The sequence below is a fragment of the Lepisosteus oculatus genome, unplaced genomic scaffold (assembly GCF_040954835.1).
Source record: "Lepisosteus oculatus isolate fLepOcu1 unplaced genomic scaffold, fLepOcu1.hap2 HAP2_SCAFFOLD_60, whole genome shotgun sequence".
In the NCBI taxonomy this organism is placed as follows: Eukaryota; Metazoa; Chordata; class Actinopteri; order Semionotiformes; family Lepisosteidae; genus Lepisosteus; species Lepisosteus oculatus.
This window is the reverse complement of record NW_027168149.1, coordinates 779449-804454: the sequence shown is the minus strand read 5'-3', so window position 1 is coordinate 804454 and position 25006 is coordinate 779449. Positions and strand designations below refer to the sequence as shown.

Genomic DNA, 25006 nt, shown 5'->3' with positions numbered 1-25006 from the left:
GCGTCAGGCGTCGTACATGATCAATTTAAGGTAGTGGTTCTTAGACCGCTCCTTAAGAAGTCAAATTTGGATCCACAAGTTCTTAACAACTACAGGCCTGTCTCAAAGGTCCCATTTCAATCTAAAAGTCTTGAAAGAATAGTTGTTGCCCAACATCAAATGGATTCAAATAATATACTTGAGAAATTTCAGTCTGGTTTCTGAAACTGCATTAACAAGAGTCGTAAATTATATTCTCTTAGCTACTGATGCGGGGAATGCAACAGTGCTAGGTTGCAACAGTGCTAGGAATGCAAACTTTAGGTTGCGCTTCTTCATGCTGCATCATTGGCATGAGTGGAGCTTTTTAAACGTCTGTACTTACTGCGCCCCATAAGAAATCGTTTGTCCCTGTTCAAAAGAGATTGTGCGATGTCCTGCAGCGTTCGCAAAGCAAACCTTTGACAGTTTGAATAGAGGAATTTATTCTGCTTCCTGTGCGTGCAGTAGTTACAAACTTGAACGTCTTTACACGATCTCCTGCAGTTTTCAGTGGGCAGGCTTGGTCAGATGGCTTGGAAAAACGCACTGTGTTTCGGCTCGGGAAACATCATGAGCAGTGTCCTGCATGTTTTCTGTGTATAGCTGTCTTTTAACGCATACAGAATTCATTCGAAATCATTGATTTCTCCAATTAACAAGGATCCCTTAAATGATGAGTCAAAGTAACATCTAATCGGATTAGTTTCCTTAGAGCTGGTTCAGAGTTTGCTCAAGAGTTTACCTTTCACAGATGAGCAAAGAAGAATGTTGGGGGTGCACGCTTCAAGGCACCTTACAGCTGTAGGGAGTGATTCGAGACGATTCGTGGCGTGTGCTCGTTCCCATATACCATACGCACCGGCGTGCAGTGCTAGGATGACGTACAATACCGCTTGGGCACGTAACGGCGTTATATGCAAGTGCGGGACGTGAGGGTTTTCGTTTGTTCGTTTTGTTTTGCTCTGCTTTGCTTTGTTTTGCTTTCCATCGCGTTGGTAAGAGCGTAAATAAAAAGGCGATTCCTGCGTCTACCACTAATGTAAGAGCTATTTCAAGTGCGACGTGGTGCGGCTTTTCAAATGCTTGTGGGCATTTCTCTGTTGTTGATTCTTTTTTTGTGTGTAACAAAGTGGCATTTTCATGTCCGGACGGGGAGACTTTATCATTCCGACATGAAGCCACCCTTAAGTCCTCTGAGGCGTGTCTGTCTGCAAGGCTTGTATTTTGGAAATGTTTTTTTGAAACGGAGAACGACTTTGAAATAGGCTTCCGCCGGCGCCTCGCGATCCAGGTAAGATTGTAGCAAGAACGCAGCGGCTGTGGGGCTTGCTGTAGTCGTGGCCGAGTGGTTAAGGCGATGGACTAGAAATCCATTGGGGTCTCCCCGCGCAGGTTCGAATCCTGCCGACTACGTTGTCCGCCTCCAGTTGGTGTGTTCCGGCGCAAGCAAAGAAGCGCGCCTCTTTGTTGTTCCTGGTGGTTTTAAAACGCCCAATCGCTTGTACCCGCTGCCTTGAAATAAATTCTTCAGCATCCGCGAATGGCATTTTGCAGCTGGAAGCATATGTCGACGCTTTTTGCACAGAGCACCAAAAAAGCGTCTTTTTTGAAGGCCCAGACACTGAGCATTGGTGTTTCAGTGGTAGAATTCTTGCCTGCCACGCGGGAGGCTTGGGTTTGATTCCCGGCCAATGCAGTGGCTTTTGCAGCGAGCGGCGCCATCACTTGCATCCCCTTGCAACTCGCAACTGAAAACCCACTGAAGCTAAGCAGGTGTGAGCCAGGTCAGTACCCGGATGAGGGTAAGCTACAGGGAAAAACAAAGCTTCCAGCTGGAAGCGGTGTTAATGGTGCCGGCGGGGGGGCGCTCACCCTGAGGTCTGTGCGGGTCCCAATGTCCCAGCATAGTGACGGAGACGCTGTGTTGTAAAAGGGCGCTGTCTTTCGGATGAGATGTAAAACCGAGGTCATAGTGCTCTGTGGTCATTAAAAATGACCACCAAAAGCTCTTGGTAATTGATGGTCTTCAATAATGCTTCTCCTTTAGGTACATTTTAAATCAGCTGAAAAATGCTGTGAAATGGGGGGACACTTCAGGCCAGTGTAGGATTTGGGTTACAAGAACCATGAAACTGCACGAGAAAGCCCGTACACTGAATTACACGGCTTTCTATTCAAAGGAGGGCAAAAGAAATTCCCTGAGTTTGATTTTTTGCAGCACAGAGAGGACCACCGTTGTGAGGCCAGTTAGCTCAGTTGGTTAGAGCGTGGTGTTAATAACGCCAAGGTCATGGGTTCAATCCCCGTACGGGCTATGTTCTTTTCTCCTCTCTTACCAAAGCTGTTAGGTTCCTTTCTGTGGTGAGATGGGTTGTCATGCAATGCTGCCACATAGTGCCGACAGACAAGAGTGTTGCGGGAGAAGAGAAAAGTGTTTGAAGATTTAAGAGTGTCTTAGGTGGAGTCAAAATCAAGTGTCACAAATGCAAGTGGGAGGATTTCCAATGTTTAATATGGTAAAAATAAGCAGAAGTTATCTGCCGGTCATGGCACAGTCTGCCATGCTTTTGTCAGATACTGTAAAGTGGTGTCGAACTGGAGCCTCACCATTTGCATATGTGAGGCTCCAGTTATACATCGAGTGTCACATTAAATGACAAAAATGAAGAGAGTTAAAGCAGCTGGAGAGGTTTTCTTACAACTTTTGAGCTGACACAGTTTTGGAAAATGTTTCCTTCACGCTGCACTGTACAACATAGGCAGCCAAGAGTCTCCAAAACAAAACAGAATTGACAGATAGGAGAAAATTCCCACTCGTCCTGAAGTTCCCAAAATCCAGCACTGAGCGTAAACAAAGTGTCGAAGTAGCGTGGGAATGCTAACCCTAACCCTAGCTGGAGTTTGAGCAATCCAGCACTGAGCGTAAAAAGATGAGTCAAAGTAACGTCTAATCGGATTAGTTTCCTTAGAGCTGGTTCAGAGTTTGCTCAAGAGTTTACCCAGTGGGCATTGATTCGTCGAATATACGTATATTCACGGCGAAAATACGGCTATACGTATATATACGTCGCCTCGACGTATAATCAACGTCGAATTGCAACCGTAAAATCGACGACATTAATAAACGCATATATAACGTCGAAAACACATCTAACACAGTGCCTGAGGCTTTTTACTGTATGTATCGTGTGTGCCGCAACTAGGAGTATACGGCACTCTGCACAGTGTACGAAGTAAATTATTTTCGCAGTAATTAATTTACACGTGTATAATAAATATAGTAAATATAATAAATTAATTACTGCGAAAATAATTTTCTTCGTAAATCCTGCAATCCAGATGATTGGGGTATTGGTGCATGGCTACAGTCTGTGCTAGGAACATGGAGAGGGTCTCTGGTTCAATACATATTTGTGGGTCTGGTATTATTCGTTATGATCATATCGTTAATATCCTGTTTGAAAAACATGTGGACTAAAGCTGCTGCTTCTGTGCTAATTGTACGCCCTGAAGGGATCATGAAGGTCAAAAAATGATTTCATGGGAAAGGTTCTCTTATCTAGTGGCAGAACCTGATGGGTAGAACAATATAGCTTTAAGGGGGGTTACCCTTGGGAGTGATTCCCCTAGATGCAAATGATTATTGTGGTTTGTTTGTTCATAATAAGATGTTTTGCAGGAACGGAACAAAGAGAAATTTTACAACTTCAGCTAGAATTGTTCTACAAAACGTCACAGCTGAGGCAGGGGAACAATGTGTAGATTTTTCTAAGAGTTATTACCCAGTTGTTGACCAATCTGTTGACCAATGTTGACCAAAAAAGCCTAGGATTATGCTGGGCTCCAGCCCACAGGGATTTACCTGTGCTGTAAGAACTAATGAGTGAATAAGGAGACTGGATTCTGGTGAAAGACTTCAGGAAAAAGAAATGGTGTTCACTCAGGTGGAGGGGGCTGTACCAGGTGCTGCTGACCACTGCCACTGCTGTGAAGGTCACAGAAATGGTGCCCTGGATTCATGCTTCCCACTGTAAAAAGGTCACAAACGAACTGAACAAAGCGCAGGAGTGATGTCTCCACAAGGACAGATGGGGATAACCTGCTTGGGACTGATGTGCACAGCCTTTTTCCTTTTTATGTAGAAGCCTGTCACCACCCCAAAAGAGGAAGAATCTAAACACGAAGCCTCTTTGTATACAAACTGGCTGAATGAAACTGATAATGAGGGGGATATGAGTAATTTGTGGTATAAATTTATAAATCATACTGTAAAGTTAAAGAAATTTAATGCATCTTGTTATATATGTGCTTTAATGCCTCATTCTACAGCCTCACCCATGCGACTTTTTATGAAATGTACTCTTTTATTAATATCATGTTAGAAGGCTTAGACGCTATCAAACAAGAATTAAGGGGAGTTAGATTAATGGCACTTCAGAACAGGTTCGTGCTGGACCTTCAAAATGCAGCATCTGGAGGAGTCTATGCTTTAGTAGGAGACTCCTGTTGTACATATATTCCAGCTAATGACTATGATTACGGAAATCTTACACTCGCTATTCAGCATTTAAAAGAACTAAAAGACAAGGTGAATAAAGAGAGAGGCATAAAAGATACACCGGCTTTTCTCTCCTGGTTAGAATCACTGTTTGGGCCAGGGGGAATGTTTTTCTTTTAAGTTACTAACACCGATTATAGGGGCTGTGATACTTGTCTTCCTGTTTTTATGTTGCTGTATGACATGTATTATTCCAATGCTTCGAAATATGGAAATATGGTACCTAGGGGGATAAACTGTTCATCCTTCCAGTCTGGAGAATTGGCAGCTGTCTGACGTCAGTAAGTGATCCTTAAAAAATTAATAGTTCCATGACAGTGTGCATCACCAGAAAATCAATTTCAATGCATTAAAACTCTTGTTATCCTTCTGATCATTGAAGTGTCATTGCCCCAGCACTGTATACTCTTACTTTTGACGCCTGTCTGAAGTTGGATCCATTTCTAAGAATGGTGACTCACATATCCTCATGCTCAACTTTGGCTCAACCACACAAACTATGAAGTTAATCATCTGCTTTTGCTCCAAGATTTATGTTACTAGGCTCTCTCCTGGGGATCCTCGTGTTCAAACTTTGCCCTTATTGTGGATGATCCATGACAGAATTCAGGGAATTCAGAATTCTGATACCTCAGCTCAGATTCTGACTGGGCAGACTGTCATTGCCTGGTGTGAATGTGTGCATATCTGTTTTTGTGCATGTTCTGTGGCCTGTTGTACAGTACATCACAAATGAAAGGGAAATGGAAAACTAAAATAAGACTCAAGTGTTTTATCTTTCATTAACAGTGTTTCATTAGTATCTGTGCTAGATCCTGTCATCCACTGCTTACCACGACAGGCTCTAGCACAGGATAGCAGCTAATACATTTAACAATCTCACTGCACAATGTTGTATATTCAAGGGCTGATCTTCTGTACTTTTTCTTTCACTTTTCATTTCCTAGAAACTCAGTCCTGCCAGGAATAATCTGAGAACAAAATCAATCTGAGTGAAAATCTAAGCAGAGGAAGATTGTTTTACAGAGTTAACAAGGTCTAATTCAAGGTCATCAGCACTAACAACATTCTCTCTGGAGACAGGCGATAAGAAAATTGAAAGTGTGTATTGTTACATAACAGCAGAGACTATGAGTTATGCTATCATGAGAGTGGTGATGGATTTTTTTCATTGCTTAGTTTTGCAGGTTCTGTACATTTGAACATTCAAAGTGACTAAAGTAAAGGAGTTTTCCCTTTTTACCACATAATTCCCAAAGATCAACACTAATAGAAAGCCTAATTCCAGCCAAGATTCAATTACTGTCTCTCAGGCATCCCAGCAGTGGATTTCATGACTTCAGACAGCCATCTTTATCAGTGGAGAACTCAATGCTCTGAGGTTTACTGGCAGAGTCTCACACTGGGTAATATGTTGGTAAATAATGTCCTATGGAATTCTACTATTGATAAATTCTACTATGGAACTGCGATGTGTCCTGAAAAAATCTTCTATGATAGTGGTACAGTCCATCACACCCCACCTACAGCCTTTAAAAGAGAAAAAAATATTCTGATATTATGGTGGAAAAAGAGCCCTGGAATCTTTGTAGAAGGACCAAAGACGGAAAGAACGGGCAGTGTAACCATGGCGAAGAGAAGGGAAATATTGGAGAGAGCTTTTTTCATACACTTTTTATCATTGTTTTTCCAGCCCAACAATGATCAACAAATATGGGCAGGCGTCCTGTGCCAAATCCAATCTACCTTTCTTCCAAGCATACAGGAATGTCAGTGAATTAAATATTGACATATGAAAATACCCAAAAATATGCAATCACACATATGCAGTTTGAGCAAACATAAGACAATACCCAAGTACCACAAACTACCAGGCATCATTAGCAGTTCAGGTGGGGAGCTGTGTCAGCATGCGTAGGCTGCAAAGGAACAAGTAATAGGTCTATTCCATGCTTAAAAGAGAAGAAAGAAAACACAACATTTCAGCCGTGGAGCCCTCACACCTGAAGAAGGCTCCACGGCCGAAACGTTGTGTTTTCTTTCTTCTCTTTTCATCTAGTGTCATTAGCCAGTTCCTGTCAAAATAAAATAGAAATGGATAACATTCTAGAGAGAGTTTGAAATACCAAGGTACAATTTAAACCATATTTCTTCCACTACAACCACAATATTTTGGAGAGATCGCTGAGCCTAACTGTTCTGGCATGCCCGTTAGCCTCCGTCCTGCTTCAGCAATGAATGCAACGGGGCACATTCTGAGGGAGATGCGGTCAATCAGGTTGCAGGAAAACCACGCTATGCTTTTTTTTGAGATCCTGAAAAGGACAGAGGGGCCATGTATATGTGTGCAGCTGGATATGTAATTGCAGGTGGCGTAGCAAATTCTGCTGAAGCCCCACTGCCTGGTGTGGACGGTAGCTGTGCATGTTGCAGCAGAATTGTGCATGTGAGATCAAGGGGGCATGTCATGTGTTTGAGCACTTCACTCCCTTCCGGAAGCACGTGATTCCCTGAGTCCAAAAAATTTGTAAGTTCTTTGGATGACCTGTGGACCGATCTTTCACGATGAAGAATTCCTTAAGAAGAATAGATCTCGGCCCACCATCCCAATGCCTCCATCTCAAAACAGCAACCTCCCACTGCCCTTAGTCTGCAAGGCAGTCCTTTCAAGTGCGATGATGACGCCGGGACCTTCGTTGCCTATTGTACGAGCTGAACTTTTGTGCTCATCAATTCAACGCTCTTTCCATCAACTCATCTTGTCTTTTGACGCTTCGTGTTTTGTGCTCCTTTGACTATCGGCATATCGGGTGACTGCAAACACTGAAGTTCTTGCTTACGGAGTGTGGAATAGTGTTTTCAAGTGATCGCTGTTCTGTCATGTTGACGCCGAGTGAATCTTTCTTTGGCAACATGGGCAGGCTGACAGCAGCGCGAGCGAAAGTAATGGCAAATTTCTTGACTTATTTCTGAATGTGAATGTTCTTTAGAAAAGGGATGCGGCGTTGCTTCTCCCCCGTGTAAAGGTCACGCATTCCAGACGTGGTTATGAGCGAACAGTTGCCGCAAGTGTTTGAAAAGAGCAAGAGAGGAAGCAGCCCTGCCCCGTGTGAGGATCAAACTCAGGACCTTCAGATGATGAGACTGACGCGCTACCAACTACGCCAACGAGGCCAGCTGCAGTACACAGCCGGAAAGTTTGCCTCATGGATTTCAGTCGCCCGTTCCCTAATCTTTAGACGCCCTCTGCTGGATGTTGCATTTGCCTTTTGATCTCACCGATACTTTTTTGGTCTGTTTCTGTTGCGAGTCTGTTTTTCAGATCTCACCTAGCACAAGTCTCTCTGGCTGAAGTGGCCTCTCTGCTTCAGCATCGTGCCCTCACTCAGCCATTAAAAACGTCACTCGGACTTCTGACATGCTGACATGAAATGTCAAGAGAGAGTGGCGGAGACGCTTAAGGCAGAGAGAAGATGAAGAGGGGGCGTGGCTGCGAAATGATTGACAGCTGCATGACGCTCTCCATGCAAGGCGTGACCACAGGCTAAAGGACACCTTTCGGCACATCAAGCTCTAAGCACACACCTGGAGGACGTGGGAAATGATCCCGCTACCTCTCGCATGCAAAGCGAGCGCTGTACCATGCAAGCTAACCCCCCTCGCTGGGGCTCATGCCTCGGTGTCGCCTAGTGCCGCTTGTTCCCCTCTTACCGGGTGCAGTTCACTGCCCTTCGTCTGCAAGGCAGTCGTGTAATTGCGGCTTTCTTGACTTATTGATGAAGGTCTGACTGGACGAGCGAATGACGCCTCTCCCCCGTCCTCAAGCTCGCTGACAGAATAAAATGGAAAGTGCTGCCGTGGCTCATTGGTTTAGGGGTATGATTCTCACTTAGGGTGTGGGAGGTCCTGGGTTCAACTTGCGAATGAGCCCTTGTGTGTTCTTTTTGTCCTCGTCCACAAGACTGGGAACTGATATCCACATCACCTTGCAGCATCTGCTTATGGCAAACGATGGAATGTGACTAATGACTGAACGAGCCTGGTGAATACTCATCACGTGGCACAATGAGAGCGTGCAGTCAGCTGTCCAAGGCAGCAACCTCATTGCTCGTTCAAAAGAACACGTACTGAAAACTCATCACCACTATGTCGTAAATGAGCACCGCGATCGCTTGTTGTCATGCGTCCTTACTTGGGAAATGCAGAAGCAAAAACTGCCCTCTCTCAGTCACCGAAACGTGTGCGGCTCGCCTTGCACTCTCTGCGCCTCGCATATTTATGGAGCTGTCTGCTCTTCTTTCTGTTGAAGTACGCAAGTTACGTGGCGTACTGCAGACTATGATGTGCTCAATGACAGCTTTCAAGATTTGAAAACTATGAGCTTGATGGCTCAAGTCGAACGAATGTGGTTGTTACGCAATTGATGATCAAACGCACATATTCTAACGATTCGTGATTGTATGTTCTAAAGGTCCCTGGCTCGATCCCGGGTTTCGGCATTTTGTTTCATCGCGCCCTTTGTTCCTATCTCCAGCGCCCTCTGCCTAAAGTGACGCGTCCCTTTCTCAGCCCGAAACGCAAGCGAGACACCAGCAGCAGTCCCTACAGGTTTCCGTAGTGTAGCGGCTATCACGTTCGCCTAACACGCGAAAGGTCCCCGGTTCGAGACTGGGTGCAAACAGCCTCTTCTTGCACGCTCCTGCACTTCACAGAGGTCTTGAACCACCAGTCATTTGTTCCCAATGTATTTCGGGTGCCTTCATGCACTCTTGTACCAAACGCACGTTTTTTCTGTACCTGGAGCCGATCATTTGCAATTGGGCTATCCCTACAGACCAAGACGAGCTCTGTCGGCTCAAAAGCAGCGCAACACCTGCGAGAACAACAGAAAGATTAGTACCCAGCGGGGGCCTCTTAGTGAGCCCAAGATCTAATCAAGAATCGACTCCAGAAACAGGGCTTGGCGCATTGTTCCATACTCCGACCACTCTTGGTGTAAACAGGTCCCTCCTGGTCTCTGCATGAAATGCACTTTCCTGCGTTTGCTTTGGTGTAACTGGCTTCCCATGCATGGGCGAATGTGAAGAAGATCCTTAGTAAGTCATTGAAGAAACCCGAGAAGAGGTCGGAGTGGCCTCTGTCGTTCATCAACGATCCAGTCAGGCAGTACTCCTCTGTAAAGCGCTGTTCGTTCACATCGATTGGCTTTTTTTTGCCTTCATTCATGCAAGTAGTAAAAGCAGACGCCCCTATTCTGCCGTGACCCGGATTTGAACCAGGGTTGTTGTGGCCACAACGCAAAGTACTGACCACTATACGATCACGGCGAGTTACCGATACACACGTGGCAGGGCGGAAAAGGCTGTGCTCTCTTCGTGTGACATGATTCGGGAAAGTCCTGACGTTGCATTTCAACTGAGCCCCAGTATACATCGACCCTTCGGCACTCTGAGTGACAACTCTCTTGCGTGTTTTCTCATATTTATGTAGTTTGCTTGCATGATGCCCGGAACAGCAGGGTTGTGCACTCCCATATGGTCTAGCGGTTAGGATTCCTGGTTTTCACCCAGGCGGCCCGGGTTCGACTCCCGGTATGGGAACGTGTCAATTTTGCCTCCTGCTTTCCAAAAGATCAGCACTGTGTACGAAGGAGCCACATTAAAACTACTCAACGTGCAAAACGTGCGAGAAGAGGGGGCGCTTGTTTCCAGCCGAAACTTCTCGCGTGTGAGACGAGCTGACCATCGCTGCAGGAGGTGGGAGGGTCACTCTGGTAGACAGGGCTGACCTTCGGCAATAGGATTTATACTCTCCAAGATGATATTTGCACTTTCTGGAGAGGCGATTTTCTCCACTTCAGTAGCCCGATTTCGTCGATTGCGTGGAGAGGGCTGTAGAATGTGGCGCCGTCTTTCCTGCTCCGTCCATGACAGGCGTGCTGGTCTCTGGAGAGAGAGCACGGTCCATCAGCGCACCCCAATAAAGGCACTGGAAGCAGCTGAATCGCATTGGCGAAGCTCAGCGCTGGGCCGCTGGGCACATCTGACCACAGTTTCCGTAGTGTAGTGGTTATCACGTTCGCCTCACACGCGAAAGGTCCCCGGATCGAAACCGGGCGGAAACAGACCAGACTTCTTCTGTCGCCACGCACAAAAGGGGATTGGGGATTCACCTAGCGCTGTGATCGAACAGACCCACTCACCTCTTAGTGTGACGGGATCTGCACAGTGCATGTCGCAGCGCATCCTGCTTTCACTTCAATGCGCGTCCTGATGTACCCCGGTCTCCCGCGTGACAGGTGGGGACAGGTGACAGGTCCACGTGACAGGTCCTATACTAACGAGGAAGACATCACTCTCTCCGACCCCCGGCATCGTGTCCCGACCCACCGTGCTGGAAGCCGACTCGTGCTGTGATTCCTTTACGGAGCAGAAATGACAACCGAGGAGCCGAGAAATCATTTCAGCATTTCGCGTCTGAACGGAAAACACAAACGACCAACTCGGAATGATTTGCCTTTGACGCTTATCAAAGCGTTCTTTGTGCATCGAACAGACCCACTCACCTCTTAGTGTGGCGGGATCTGCACAGTGCATGTCGCAGCGCTCCCTGCTTTCACTTCAATGTGTTTCCTGATGTCGAGTCTTGTGCCGTGCGGAGGCTCTGAAAGCGAGAGCAATGAAAAGGTGCACGACGCTGTGTTAGAAAACAGAGAAGTGAAAGGCAGTCCTTTCTCTAAGGAGGTAAAAGAAAAGCTACTCCCCGTCGGGGAATCGAACCCCGATCTCCCGCGTGACAGGCGGGGATACTTGCCACTATACTAACGAGGAAGACATCACACGCTCCGACCCCCGGCATCGTGTCCCGACCCAGCGTGCTGGAAGGCGACGCGTGCTGTGATTCCTTTACGGAGCAGAAATGACAACCGAGGAGCCGAGAGATCATTTCAGCATTTCGCGTCTGAACGGAAAACACAAACGACCAACTCGGAATGACTTGCCTTTGACGCTTATATACCTCTTAGTGTGGCGGGATCTGCACAGTGCATGTCGCAGCGCTCCCTGCTTTCACTTCAATGTGCTTCCTGATGTCGAGTCGTGTGCCGTGCGGAGGCTCTGAAAGCGAGAGCAATGAAAAGGTGCACGACACTGTGAAATAAACATTAATAAACGCATATATAACGTCGAAAACACATCTAACACTAGGAGTATACAGCACTCTGCACAGTGTACGAAGTAAATTATTTTCGCAGTAATTAATTATATTTACTATATTTATTATACACGTGTAAATTAATTACTGCGAAAATAATTTACTTCGTACACTGTGCAGAGTGCCGTATACTCCTAGTGTTAGATGTGTTTTCGACGTTATATATGCATTTATTAATGTCGTCGATTTTACGGTTGCAATTCGACGTTGATTATACGTCGAGGCGACGTATATATACGTATAGCCGTATTTTCGCCGTGAATATACGTATATTCGACGAATCAATGCCCACAGCTTGGCATACAAGGGTTTTGCGGAGGGGTCTTGCCACCTGCCTGAAAAAAAAAACAGTAAAATGTTTGAGTGCCTATAGAGTTTCTATTTTTATTTTCTTGAGAAAAGTTGATACCATTTCCTGGAAACCCCGTCCCCCATCAGTGCGCGGTGCCCGGGGAAAAATCTGTAGGGGGGCGTCTGAAATTCTGAGCGGGGGTGATATTTCGGTTGAAACGGAGCTGTACGGTGCAGCTACCCAAATGAAATCTCGCAGCTATGCCATTAATTAGTGCTTTATGATAGAAGATATCGACTAGCAATCTGGTATTTGCGATGAAGTTCAGTTTCACATTTTTCGTCACTCTCACTGGAGAGTATTGCCTGGAGCGAAAAGTACCATAAGCGTTCATTTTTGCAGCTACATGGACGTTCTGAATCGTTAAGAAAAAATGTTGTAAAACCAACAGAAAGCACAGACTGCTATAACTAGTCCTAGTTATATAACGATTTTAAGTATAATGATAAACTACTGCAAGGAATCGGTCCACCTGAGCAAACAGGATCGTAATGTTGACACTCAATAACGACACTGATATGTGCAGTTCCTGGACGGATAGCCCTCCTGCCCATCAAACAGACTGAGTGACTGTTCCTGTCATTTAGTGTTGTCTGACCATTGACAAAGTACAACTATTTTTTTAGGGCGCAAATTAAGTTAGGTAAATCTTTTTGCCCAAAACTGAAGGGGCAACATTCCCCCCTCCCCCCGTGATGCCAGGCCTGTCCCCATCCTATTCCATAATGTCATTATATATAATACCATACAACAGTGACCGATCCTTACTAACTACATGCGTTAAAATTGCACATCAGCTCATAGCAGGGGGCACATAGCCGCGATGTATTATCAATGTTATATTTCAACCATAATATCGACAACATTAATAAACGCATACGTTGAGAAAATATCGAACCCAGCATATTTTCCGGTTATATACCACAATGCATTGCTAGTATTCGTTGGTCACAATTTTGGACACATTTTTCAAACGTAGAAGTATATCCGCAAATATCTCAGCAATCCTCTTTTGACGAGTAAGTATGAACAATAATAATACTATCTGAATACATACAGATCTTTCTTAATATTATTTTGATTAAAATAGTACGTGAATAAGCAAAAAATGGCACATAAAATAGTGTGAATGGGGAAGATGACACAAAATCGTTTTGCCGTTTCTCTATTCTTATTCTATGTTGTACTTTCAAACTTTGGGTACTCTTTAATTAGGACAGACTTTATTGCTCAACTGCTATGATGCAAGCCAAATTTCATACATTTATTTCAGTTTTGAGCTTAGTAAACCGTTCACTTTTTAGATTATACTAAAGAAGATATTAATCATCATTTATTTGGGAAGTAATATTATATCATTTTCTCCTAGCTGCGGTGCTGAAGTCCCACCCTACATCAACAGAAAAAGAAATAAAGGAGCATGCAATGTGTTACTTGAAGAATCCATATGAAAGACAGGGGGCCAGGAGATCTGGACACTGAAAATAATAGGTTTTTGGTTCTAACTGTTAGGACAATTAGACAGGGTTTGCAAATAGTGGAAAAAAATCATCTTAACTTCCATTGTAATATTTTTTTTTCTTGGAAATATAGAAGTTGTACATTTTAAAATGTATATTTGAATCAAAATGTGGTTTTGAGTTAGTGTGTTAATGTAATTAGTTTTGTGTTTGTCATTACTATACTGTATATTGCCATGTTACCAGAATTTGTAGCTGAAGTTTAAGACTAGTTGTGTTTTTTTATGATTATTGCCCATATGTTGATTGTTAATTGATTGTATACAATGTATAATTTGAAATACATATGTTTCAGGTGTGAATGTGTATTTTCAGAATACATTTCTAAATCTAATCATTGGCTTGGTTTACTTGTTTCTACACCTATAAAATCTATCTTTGATGTATAATAGACCTCTACCCATATACGTATAATAGACCTCTGAAGTTATACGTATAATAGACCTCTAACCATATACGTATAATAGACCTCTAAAGTTATACGTATAATAGACCTCTAACCATATACGTATAATAGTCCTCTAAAGTTATCCGTATAATAGACCTCTAAAGTTATCCGGAACTCCAACCATATATGTATAATAGTCCTCTAAATTTATCCGTATAATAGAACTCCAACCATTTATGTATAATGAACGTCTAAACATAGACGTATAATTGACGTATAACTTTAGACGTATATTAGAATTTCATTCTAGACGAATTGTAGACCACATTTAGACGTATAAGGTATGCGTTTAATAGACGTATATTATACGTCTTTTGCCCACTGGGTGGGCTCCAGATGCACATGGAAGCAATCAAGTGTTTCATCCGAGCTGTTTCAAAGACTGCCCAAGAGCTTTCCTTTCACAGAGGCGCAACGATTAATGATGGGGGTGCACCCTTCAATGCGCCTTACGACTCTAGGGAGTGATTGAGACGATTCGTAGCGTGTGCTCATTTCTCTCTATTCCCCGTGTTGCAGTGGTAGGATGACGTAAATTACTGCTTCGACACGTAACGGCATTATAATCACGTGCAGGAGCTGAGGGCTTTAGTTTTGTTTCGTTTTCCATGACGTTCGTAAGCGCGCAAATCAAAGGCAAGTCCTGCGTCTAACACGAACGTAAATGCTTTTGAAAGTGCAGTGTGGTGCAGCTTGTAAAATCCTTGTCCACATTTGTGGTTTGTTGATGTTTGTTCTGTCTGCCAAAGTTGCATTTTGACATCCGGACGGGGGGACTTTATCATTTGAACGTGAAGCCAGCCTTAAACCCTCTGAGGTGTGTCTGTCTGCCGGCACGTATCTTGTGAAAGGTATTTTTTTTTAACGGAGAGCAACTTTAAAAAGGTATCCGCAGCCACCTCGCAGTCCGTGTTTGATTATAGGAGGAATGCGGCGGCGGCGAGCTCGCATTTGTCGTGCTCGAGTGTTTAAGGCGATGGGATCGAAATGCGTTGGGGACTCCCCGCGCAGGTTCGAAACCTGCCGACTCCGGCGTCTGCCGCATGTCGCCTTGTGCCTGCGCGGCAGAGGCGAAGTGCCGCTTCTCCTTTCCTGGTACTATAACAACGCGAAATCGCTTGGACCTGCTGCCATGGACATCAATTCTTCAGATAACCACACACTTTGCCTTCGCACCTCTGGTGCTCTGCTTATGCCTTTGAAAACCTAATGAATAAAGCTGAAAGAACCGACACGATATGTAGGTGCTGGTAAAGCACGCAGTAAAGAACTGTTAACAGCAAGGGTTTCAGTGGGTTAACTGAGGAGAAGGCGTGATCGCTAATTGTTGACTTTTTATTTGGTGTTAGAAACACTCTTACTGTGCATGACGTGCAACAAATGTAGCCACAGAAATTGCATCACGCTTTCATGTATGCTATTGCAAACACCAACGTTGCCTAGATAGAAAACCGAAATAGCCGTGGGTTTGCTTGCTGGTCTGAAGGATCTCTCTTCGAATCTCTATCATTTGTCAATGGAAGTAAAAGGCGCTGCAATCTGATACGTTCAGAATCAAACCCGCAGCTGTTGTTCGACTTTATTTCTTGACTAATTACAACTGAGTGTCGCATGAGCAGTTACATAAACTTGTCTGGTATATTTGAACACAAATGCCGTTCTTCAATTAAAACTAACAGTACATTGTCAGGGACATTCAGTTCTATACAAACAAGAGACAGACAAGAGAATATTTCTACCGTTCATGTGGACTACGTGTTGACTTACTGATCGGAATAATTGAAAGGTTCGGGCTCATAGCCGATGCAGTGCGTGCTAATTAGAACAGCAACGCTGAGCTCTCAGCACCGTACTGAGCCCAGGTGTTTTTCTAAAGCTGTCAGGTGCAGTTCATTTACATGAAGGAAATCTCTTACTGGGTACGATTACAATGCAGTAAGTAGCACAGACTACTTAGGGAGCAGCCCGATGTGTTTAAAAATGACCCGAGCCAGGTAAGAGTCAAACCTACAATCTCCTGATTCGTAATCAGACGCCTTATCCATTGCGCCACTGGACCTGGTGTAACACTGCAGGACTGTAACCCAGTGAGCTCAGCCCTGCAACTAGTAAAATATTACCCCCGGTCCATTCTTTTCCAAAAGTGAGAAACACCTGTTTTCTACATGTTGTCTGTTTTAAAACCATATCTCTTTAAACCAAACCAAAGAGTTTGTCTTTTGCACTGCTATTCTGATTCATTTCGATTTCAAAGAAAAAAAAAACATTACCTTCCAAAGCATCATAAAATTGTCCCTTCTTCCAGACTCTACTTCTCTCTTGTAGTAGTACAGCAGACCTTTCCAGGTGAGCAGATCACAGAGTCCGAAATGAGCTTCCTCAATCAAGCAAAGTACCTGAACATGACTCTGTCATCATAAAAGCGCCCCTGTAATAAAGAAATTAAATCCGAAATCAAGAGGGCAGTTGCCTACTGAAATACAAGAAGTCATCAATTTTAACCTAGCAACACATTAAAGGCTGCATCTATACAAGTACGATTCTAGAAATGCTCACCAGATTACGTTTTAAGAAGGAACTGTGCCTCAGGTTCCGCCGAGATCTTAACTCGGATGGCAGGATTCAGAGTCCGGAGTGCGGACTGATGGCGCACGGAGGGTCCATATACTGTGGATCCCTCAGTGATCTTCCGCGTATTCAAACCACCAGCGTGTGACTCCCCTGTCCCCGTGACCTCATTGCTCTGCTCTCTCCTCTGTGCAGCCGAGCCCGACTCACGGTAAAGTGAAAAAAAATATGCCCTCAACGTGAGATTTAGTCTGGAGCGAGGATAGATGTTACCTTTTTATCATTGAACAGGATGTATGTGATGTGGCGACTAGGTTCAATTTTGTATCCTCTTTAAAAGATTAAGGACTGGGGTGAGCGTGATTTACCAGCTAAGAACCCGACGTGCGCACCGTTTAAGCTGCATAGACTCGGTCGTTTAACTCTTCTCCATTAGTAGGGTTAAGGTTAAAGAAAAAAACATTGCTGACTTCTTTTTTTTTTGCCAGCCGCTAGCGCTGATTAGCAAGGTTTGTATTTCATGTTTTGCAAGTTGCATCCATTTTAAGAAAAACAAGTCGCGTTAAAGACAGGAAATGAATACTTGCATTTAATTAAGTCTAGCCGTAGGCGGTTGTCCATAATGACCAGTACTGTTCAAGAAGACAGAACAAAGAAGGCACCGCTGGGATTCGAACCCAGGATCTCCTGTTTACTAGACAGGCGCTTTAACCAACTAAGCCACAGTGCCCCGGGAGTGTTGTCCTTTTGCAGCCACTTGGACACACCTTTAGAAAAACATTTTGTTAGGCATTCTGCCTCAGCCTAAACACCTATAGCTTGCAAAGCGCATGCTATTAGACAGGCACCTCTGCAAGACCTTAAGAGTCTCTTAAACTAGTGATAGTAAGGTGTTCCCAATGGGTGATGTTCGGCTTTCAAATCATCTCTCCGTGGAAGCACCGAGATGCAGCTGTTTAAGGCTTAGAAGCAGCTGACTGTTTCACTACCTAGCTGATCACTGTCAGTCAGGGAGCTTAGAGGTGAAAAGCCTGTCTGAGAGACAATTCGCCGTCGATCAGTTCAATATGTTCCGTACCAGCTCGGCGCACCCGAGATCATCTTGGTAGCCGTGTAGCTCAGATGAGTGAGAGCTTGTGTGTATTTACCACCGTGATTGGATGCCGGCCCTTCTCAGGTCACAGTAAACCTTCTGCTCAAAAAAAGTGAGGTAAAACCTCACTCTGCACAGTAAAACCTAAAAAAGTGAGGTTTTATTTAATCTCTGACCAAGGGAAACGTTTCATTTTTTCAAAGAAATGTTTGTTAAAAAATAAAGTCATAGTTCCATGGGATTCAATCATAGACCGTGTGACATGGAAGTCAGGAACCTAACCCACTAAAGCACTACAGAAACATTATCGACAGACAATGTACAGCGTGTACTATTCTTGTGTTGCGGTACATGAATATAATTATATCGTTATTAATTTCTAATTTATAACTTTATTAACTTTATAAATTAACTTTATAAATTTATTAACGTTATTAATTAATTTCACGACGCACAGACAGAGCGTGGGGAGCCGCCGCCTGCAAACACAGCTCCAGGCAGGACTCCGCTCTGCAGGAGCCGCAGAGCAGAGGAGATGGGGGCAGCTTAGCTCCTGTGCAGAGACCTGAGCTGCTGTTGCTGCGGACGCTGTCTTTTCTGCACTCGGGGTAGGAGTGAATGTTGAGTTGCCCTTAGAAATGAAGCAGAGCACTTCAACGGCACGGGTGTGTGTGTGTGCGCCCTGGTGATTCTGGGAGACAGATCGAACCTGGGCTAAAAGAGAGGAGGCTTAGCCCTCTTCCATTTACTAGTTCAAAGTTGTACAACCCATTTGTATCTGCTAGGCGGCGCAGTCGTCGTGCACAAAGAACGCTTTGAAAAGCGTCAAAGGCAAGTCATTCTGAGTTGGTTGTTTGTGTTTTCCGTTCAGACGCGAAATGCTGAAATGATCTCTCGGCTCCTCGGTTGTCATTTCTGCTCCGTAAAGGAATCACAGCACGCGTCGGCTTCCAGCATGGTGGGTCGGGACACGATGCCGGGGGGTCGGAGAGAGCGATGTCTTCCTCATTAGTATAGGACCTGTCACCTGTCCCCACCTGTCACGCGGGAGACAGGGGTACATCAGGACGCGCATTGAAGTGAAAGCAGGATGCGCTGCGACATGCACTGTGCAGATCCCGCCACACTAAGAGGTGAGTGGGTCTGTTCGATAACAGCGCTAGGCGAATCCCCAATCCCCTTTTGTGCGTGGCGACAAAAGAAGTCTGAAGTCCGTTTCCACCCGGGGACCTTTCGCGTGTGAGGCGAACGTGATAACCACTACACTACGGAAACAGTGGTCAGATGTGCCCAGCGGCCCAGTGCTGAGCTTCGCCAATGCGATTCAGCGGCTTCCAGTGCCTTTATTGGTGTGCGCTGATGGACCGTGCTCTCTCTCCAGAGTCCAGCACGCCTGTCATGGACGGAGCAGGAAAGGCGGCGCCACATTCTACAGCCCTCTCCACGCAATCGACGAAATCGGGCTACTGAAGTGGAGAAAATCGCCTCTCCAGAAAGTGCAAATATCATCTTGGAGAGTATAAATCCTATTGCCAAAGGTCAGCCCTGTCTACCAGAGTAACCCTCCCACCTCCTGCAGCGATGGTCAGCTCGTCTCACACGCGAGAAGTTTCGGCTGGAAACAAGCGCCCCCTCTTCTCGCACGTTTTGCACGTTCGAGTAGTTTTAATGCGGCTCCTTCGTACACGGTGCTGATCTTTTGGAAAGCAGGAGGCAAAATTAACACGTTCTCATACCGGGAGTCGAACCCGGGCCGCCTGGGTGAAAGCCAGGAATCCTAACCGCTAGACCATATGGGAGCACGCAACCCTGCTGTTCCGGGCATCATCCAAGCAAACCACAGAAATATTAGAAAACACGCAAGAGAGTTGTCACTCAGAGTGTCGAAGGGTCGATGTATACTGGGGCTCAGTTGAAATGCAACGTCAGGACTTTTCCGAATTATGTCACACGAAGAGAGCACAGCCTTTTCCGCCCTGCCACGTGTGTATCGGTAACTCGCCGTGATCGTATAGTGGTCAGTACTTTGCGTTGTGGCCGCAACAACCCCAGTTCGAATCCGGGTCACGGCAGAATAGGGGCGTCTGCTTTTACTACTTGCACGAATGAAGGCAAAAAAAAGCCAATCGATGTGAACGAACGGCGCTTTACAGAGGAGTACTGCCTGACTGGATCGTTGATGAACGACAGAGGCCACTCTGACCTCTTCTCGGGTTTCTTCAATTACTTACTAAGGATCTTCTTCACATTCGCCCATGCAGGGGAAGCCAGTTACACCAAAGCAAACGTAGGAAAGTGCAATTCAAGCAGAGACCAGGAGGGACTTGTTTACACCGAGAGTGGTCGGAGAATGGAACAATGCGCCCAGCCCTGTTGCTGGAGCCGATTCTTGATGAGATCTTGGGCTCACTAAGAAGCCCCCGCTGGATGCTAATCTTTCTGCTGTTCTTGCAGGTCCTGCGCTGCTTTTGAGCCGACAAGGCTCGTCCTGGTCTGTCGGCACAACCCAATTGCAAATGATCGGCTCCGTGTACAGACGGAACGTGGACTGCATGAAGGCACCGGAAATACATTGGGAACAAATGACCGGTCGCTCAATACCTCTGTGAAGTACAGGAGCATGCAGAACGAGGCTGTTTCCGCCCGGTCTCGAACCGGGGACCTTTCGCGTGTTAGGCGAACGTGATAGCCGCTACACTACGGAAACCTGCAGGGACAGTTGCTGGTGTCTCGCTTGCGTTTCCGGCTGAGAAAGGGAAGCGTCACTTTAGGCAGGGGGCGCTGGAGAGAGGAACAAAGGGCGCGATGAAACAAAATACCGAAACCCTGGATCTTAAGATCTTCAGTCTAACGCTCTCCCAACTGAGCTATTTCGGCGGTGGACAGAGCGCACAGCCACCTGCTCCAGCCTTCCTGTGTTGCGGCATGAGCGCACCAAGAGGAGCGGGAGAGTGTTGCAGGAACGTCACTCAGAAGGAAAGCCACCCAGCTGCGCCCTCTGAGCTCTGTCCAGCGCATCTTCCTCGCATGGACTCCTGCCTGCGACGGGCAGGAAACAATTAGCAAGAACAGAACAACACCCCATGGGTGTCTCATGACCACACCTTAGGTTGTGACACGTGCAGGTGTGAGGGGTTGCCGGGCTACTTTTGAGCAGAGCTTGGGCGGAGGGGGGGCGGGAAAGCAGACAAAGAGGTGACACCTCAAGGTCTGCACGATCACAGCTCTCCGCCGCCCCAGGCTTCCGCTCGATAAGCTGCTGGACACACCCGCCCCTCCTCACACAGACCGTGGAAAAGCCCCCGAGTGGGAGGGCTCTCTCTTCCTCCCAGGAGCTCTTGGACACGACGCACAGACAGGGTGCGGGGAGCTGCCGCCTGCAAACACGGCTCCAGGCAGGACTCCGCTCCGCAGGAGCCGCAGAGCAGAGCAGAGGAGATGGGGGCAGCTTAGCTCCTGTGCAGAGACCTGAGCTGCTGCTGCTGCAGACGCTGTCTTTTCTGCACTCGGGGTAGGAGTGAATGTTGAGTTGCCCTTAGAAATGAAGCAGAGCACTTCAACGGCACAGGTGTGTGTGTGTGCGTGCGCCCTGGTGATTCTGGGAGACAGATCGAACCTGGGCTAAAAGAGAGGAGGCTTAGCCCTCTTCCATTTGCTACTTCAAAGTTGTACAACCCATTTGTATCTGCTAGGCGGCGCAGTCGTCGTGCACAAAGAACGCTTTGAAAAGCGTCCAAAGCAAGTCATTCCGAGTTGGTCGTTTGTGTTTTCCACTAATGTAAGAGCTATTTCAAGTGCGACGTGGTGCGGCTTTTCAAATGCTTGTGGGCATTTCTCTGTTGTTGATTCTTTTTTTGTCTGTAACAAAGTGGCATTTTCATGTCCGGACGGGGAGACTTTATCATTCCGACATGAAGCCACCCTTAAGTCCTCTGAGGCGTGTCTGTCTGCAAGGCTTGTATTTTGGAAATGTTTTTTTGAAACGGAAAACGACTTTGAAATAGGCTTCCGCCGGCGTCTCGCGATCCAGGTAAGATTGTAGCAAGAACGCAGCGGCTGTGGGGCTTGCTGTAGTCGTGGCCGAGTGGTTAAGGCGATGGCCTAGAAATCCATTGGGGTCTCCCCGCGCAGGTTCGAATCCTGCCGACTACGTTATCTGCCTCCAGTCGGTGTGTTTCGGCGCAAGCAAAGAAGTGCGCCTCTTTGCTGTTCCTGGTGGTTTTAAAACGCCCAATCGCTTGTACCCGCTGCCTTGGAAATAAGTTCTTCAGCATCCGCGAATGGCATTTTGCAGCTGGAAGCAGATGTCGATGCACTTTGCACATTGACAAAAAGCTCTTGGTAATTGATGGTCTTCAATAATGCTTCTCCTTTAGGTACATTTTAAATCAGCTGAAAAATGCTGTGAAATGGGGGGGCACTTCAGGCCAGTGTAGGATTTGGGTTACAAGAACCATGAAACTGCACGAGAAAGCCCGTACACTGAATTACACGGCTTTCTATTCAAAGGAGGACAAAAGAAATTCCCTGAGTTTGATTTTTTGCAGCACAGAGAGGAGCACTGTCGTGAGGCTGGTTAGCTCAGTTGGTTAGAGTGTGGTGCTAATAACGCCAAGGTCGCGGGTTCGAGCCCCGTACGGGCCAGGTCCTTTTCTCCTCTCTTACCAAAGCTGTTAGGTTCCTTTCCGTGGTGAGAGGGGTTGTCATGCAACGCTGCCACATAGTGCCGACAGACAAGAGTGTTGCGTGAGAAGAGAAAAGTGTTTGAAGATTTAAGAGTGTCTTAGGTGGAGCCAAAATCAAGTGTCACAAATGCAAGTGGTTGGATTTCCAATGTTTAATATGGTAAATCCTTAAGTTTCTTGGCGGTATCCTTTACAGTCCTCTGTTCGGTCGACAAGGGACTGAAGGGGGCAGCTTTCCTCACACATACAGTGCAATGTACTGTAGTGTTCCCCTTCATTGAATTCGCAGTTCTGCATCAGACCTCTAACTCGTTTCCTTAGCTTGGATTTAAGCCACGAAGCAGGCTTCTACTGTATAAGGAATCACAAACTATTTGAGAGGCCACCATCCCAGGGGGAACTGACAAAGTCTATCCCTAAACACCTAGCGCGGTCTCTCGAGAGACTGTCAAAAATCGCTTTCTCCGTTTGCGTTGCAAGTAAGTGAAAACGCAGTCTCAACCCAGAGCCACTTGGCAGCAGCGACACGTAAATACCGTTACTGTTACTGCTCGATACCGACGTTAGCCTACTATACCATGTTCAGCCACCGCTAGAAAATGCACGGCTCTAGAACCGGAGCAAACGACAGGAGGGCCAACGCCGAACGGGCACACGTGTCAGACATGGAGCGCGACGAGAATGGGATTCGAACCCATGCGTGCAGAGCACAATGGATTAGCAGTCCATCGCCTTAACCACTCGGCCACCTCGTCGAGGGATCTGCGCTGTCCGGACATGGGTTGGCGCGCTCCAGATGATCTTTTTCTTTTTTTTCCCCCGTACTCGAGGGTCATTTTCCTGTTCCACATGCGATTTCAACATTTTCCTTGGGAGATGTCAAGCCAGCAAGCCACTGCTGTGGTTCAGTGGCCAGTGTGGAGTTCAGTGGCCCTGTTGTACACAGAAAGCACATTGAGCTCCTTGGACATGAAAAGTTCCAGATAAAAGCCATTTGTCACCCTTTCTCTTGGTGTTGATGTTGCTATTATATGTAAAGGTGGCAACTTGCTCAGCGAGCAGGCGGAGCACACACCGAATGCAGATGTGTCTGAGTGGTGTGTCCAAGTGGCTGTCAAAGGACAGCTCTCCTGGGGCGCCGTGGCTTAGTTGCTTAAGGTGCCTGTCTAGTACACAGGAGACCCTGGCTCCGAATCCCAGCGGTGCCTTTTTTGTTCTGTCTTCTCGAACAGAACTGGTCATTATGGACAACCGCCTACGGCTAGACTTAATTAAATGCAAGCATTCATTTCCTGTCTTGAACAACTTGTTTTTCTTATAATGGATGCAACTTGCAAAACATGAAATACAAACCTTGCTAATCAGCACTCGTGGCTGGCAAAAAAAAAAAGAAGTCAGCAATGTTTTTTTCTTTAACCTTAACCCTTCTAATGGAGAAGAGTTAAACGACCGAGTCTATGCAGCTTAAACGGTGCGCACGTCGGGTTCTTAGCTGAAAGGGTGGTAAATCACGCTCACCCCAGTCCTTAATCTTTTAAAGAGGATACAAAATTGAACCTAGTCGCCACATCACATACATCCTGTTCAACGATAAAAAGGTAACGTCTATCCTCACTCCAGAGTCAATCTCACGTTGAGGGCATATTTTTTTCCACTTTACCATGAGTCGGGCTCGGCTGCACAGAGGCGAGAGCAGAGCAATGAGGTCACGGGGACAGGGGAGTCACACGCTGGCTGTTTGAACACGCGGAAGATCACTGAGGGATCCACAGTATGTGGACCCTCCGTGCGCCATCAGTCCGCACTCCGGACTCTGAATCCTGCCATCCGAGTTAAGATCTCGGCGGAACCTGAGGCGCAGTTCCTTCTTAAAACGTAATCTGGTGAGCATTTCTAGAATCGTACTTGTATAGATGCAGCCTTTAATGTGTTGCTAGGTTAAAATTGATGACTTCTTGAACTTCAGTAGGCAACTGCCCTCTTGATTTCGGATTTAATTTCTTTATTACAGGGGCACTTTTATGAAGACAGAGTCATGTTCAGGTACTTTGCTTGATGGAGGAAGCTCATTTCGGACTCTGTGACCTGCTCACCTGGAAAGGTCTGCTGTACTACTACAAGAGAGAAGTAGAGTCTGGAAGAAGGGACAATTTTATGATGCTTTGGAAGATAATGTTTTTTTTTTCTTTGAAATCGAAATGAATCAGAATATCAGTGCAAAAGACAGACTCTTGGTTTGGTTTAAAGAGATATGGTTTTAAAACAGACAAAATGTAGAAAACAGGTGTTTCTCACTTTTGGAAAAGAATGGACCGGGGATAATATTTTACTAGTTGCAGTGCTGATCTCACTGGGTTACAGTCCTGCAGTGTCACACCGGGGCCAGTGGCGCAATGGATAACGCGTCTGACTACGGATCAGGAGATTGCAGGTTCGACTCCTGCCTGGCTCGGGTCGTTTTTAAACGCATCGGGCTACTCCCTAATTAGTCTGTGCTACTTACTGCATTGTAATCGTACCCAGTAAGAGATTTCCTTCATGTAAATGAA

The 25006-nt window shown here is 46.0% G+C and overlaps 11 non-coding genes across 11 annotated transcripts; 5 read left to right on the top strand and 6 right to left on the bottom strand.

Annotated features, from left to right (window-relative positions):
• The first annotated feature begins 1352 nt into the window (after positions 1-1352).
• trnas-aga (transfer RNA serine (anticodon AGA)) lies at positions 1353-1434 on the top strand. Its single transcript has one exon. It is a non-coding gene; the product is annotated as a tRNA-Ser (tRNA).
• Positions 1435-7680: 6246 nt separating this feature from the next.
• Positions 7681-7753, bottom strand: trnam-cau (transfer RNA methionine (anticodon CAU)). The gene has a single exon. It is a non-coding gene; the product is annotated as a tRNA-Met (tRNA).
• A 2354-nt stretch (positions 7754-10107) lies between these two features.
• Positions 10108-10179, top strand: trnae-uuc (transfer RNA glutamic acid (anticodon UUC)). Its single transcript has one exon. It is a non-coding gene; the product is annotated as a tRNA-Glu (tRNA).
• A 451-nt stretch (positions 10180-10630) lies between these two features.
• trnav-cac (transfer RNA valine (anticodon CAC)) lies at positions 10631-10703 on the top strand. The gene has a single exon. It is a non-coding gene; the product is annotated as a tRNA-Val (tRNA).
• Positions 10704-11337: 634 nt separating this feature from the next.
• trnad-guc (transfer RNA aspartic acid (anticodon GUC)) lies at positions 11338-11409 on the bottom strand. The gene has a single exon. It is a non-coding gene; the product is annotated as a tRNA-Asp (tRNA).
• A 5926-nt stretch (positions 11410-17335) lies between these two features.
• On the bottom strand, positions 17336-17409 carry trnat-agu (transfer RNA threonine (anticodon AGU)). The gene has a single exon. It is a non-coding gene; the product is annotated as a tRNA-Thr (tRNA).
• Positions 17410-19499: 2090 nt separating this feature from the next.
• On the bottom strand, positions 19500-19571 carry trnae-uuc (transfer RNA glutamic acid (anticodon UUC)). The gene has a single exon. It is a non-coding gene; the product is annotated as a tRNA-Glu (tRNA).
• Positions 19572-20406: 835 nt separating this feature from the next.
• trnav-aac (transfer RNA valine (anticodon AAC)) lies at positions 20407-20479 on the bottom strand. The gene has a single exon. It is a non-coding gene; the product is annotated as a tRNA-Val (tRNA).
• A 1863-nt stretch (positions 20480-22342) lies between these two features.
• On the top strand, positions 22343-22416 carry trnai-aau (transfer RNA isoleucine (anticodon AAU)). The gene has a single exon. It is a non-coding gene; the product is annotated as a tRNA-Ile (tRNA).
• Positions 22417-23130: 714 nt separating this feature from the next.
• trnas-gcu (transfer RNA serine (anticodon GCU)) lies at positions 23131-23212 on the bottom strand. The gene has a single exon. It is a non-coding gene; the product is annotated as a tRNA-Ser (tRNA).
• Positions 23213-24836: 1624 nt separating this feature from the next.
• On the top strand, positions 24837-24909 carry trnar-acg (transfer RNA arginine (anticodon ACG)). The gene has a single exon. It is a non-coding gene; the product is annotated as a tRNA-Arg (tRNA).
• The last annotated feature ends 97 nt before the right edge of the window (positions 24910-25006 follow it).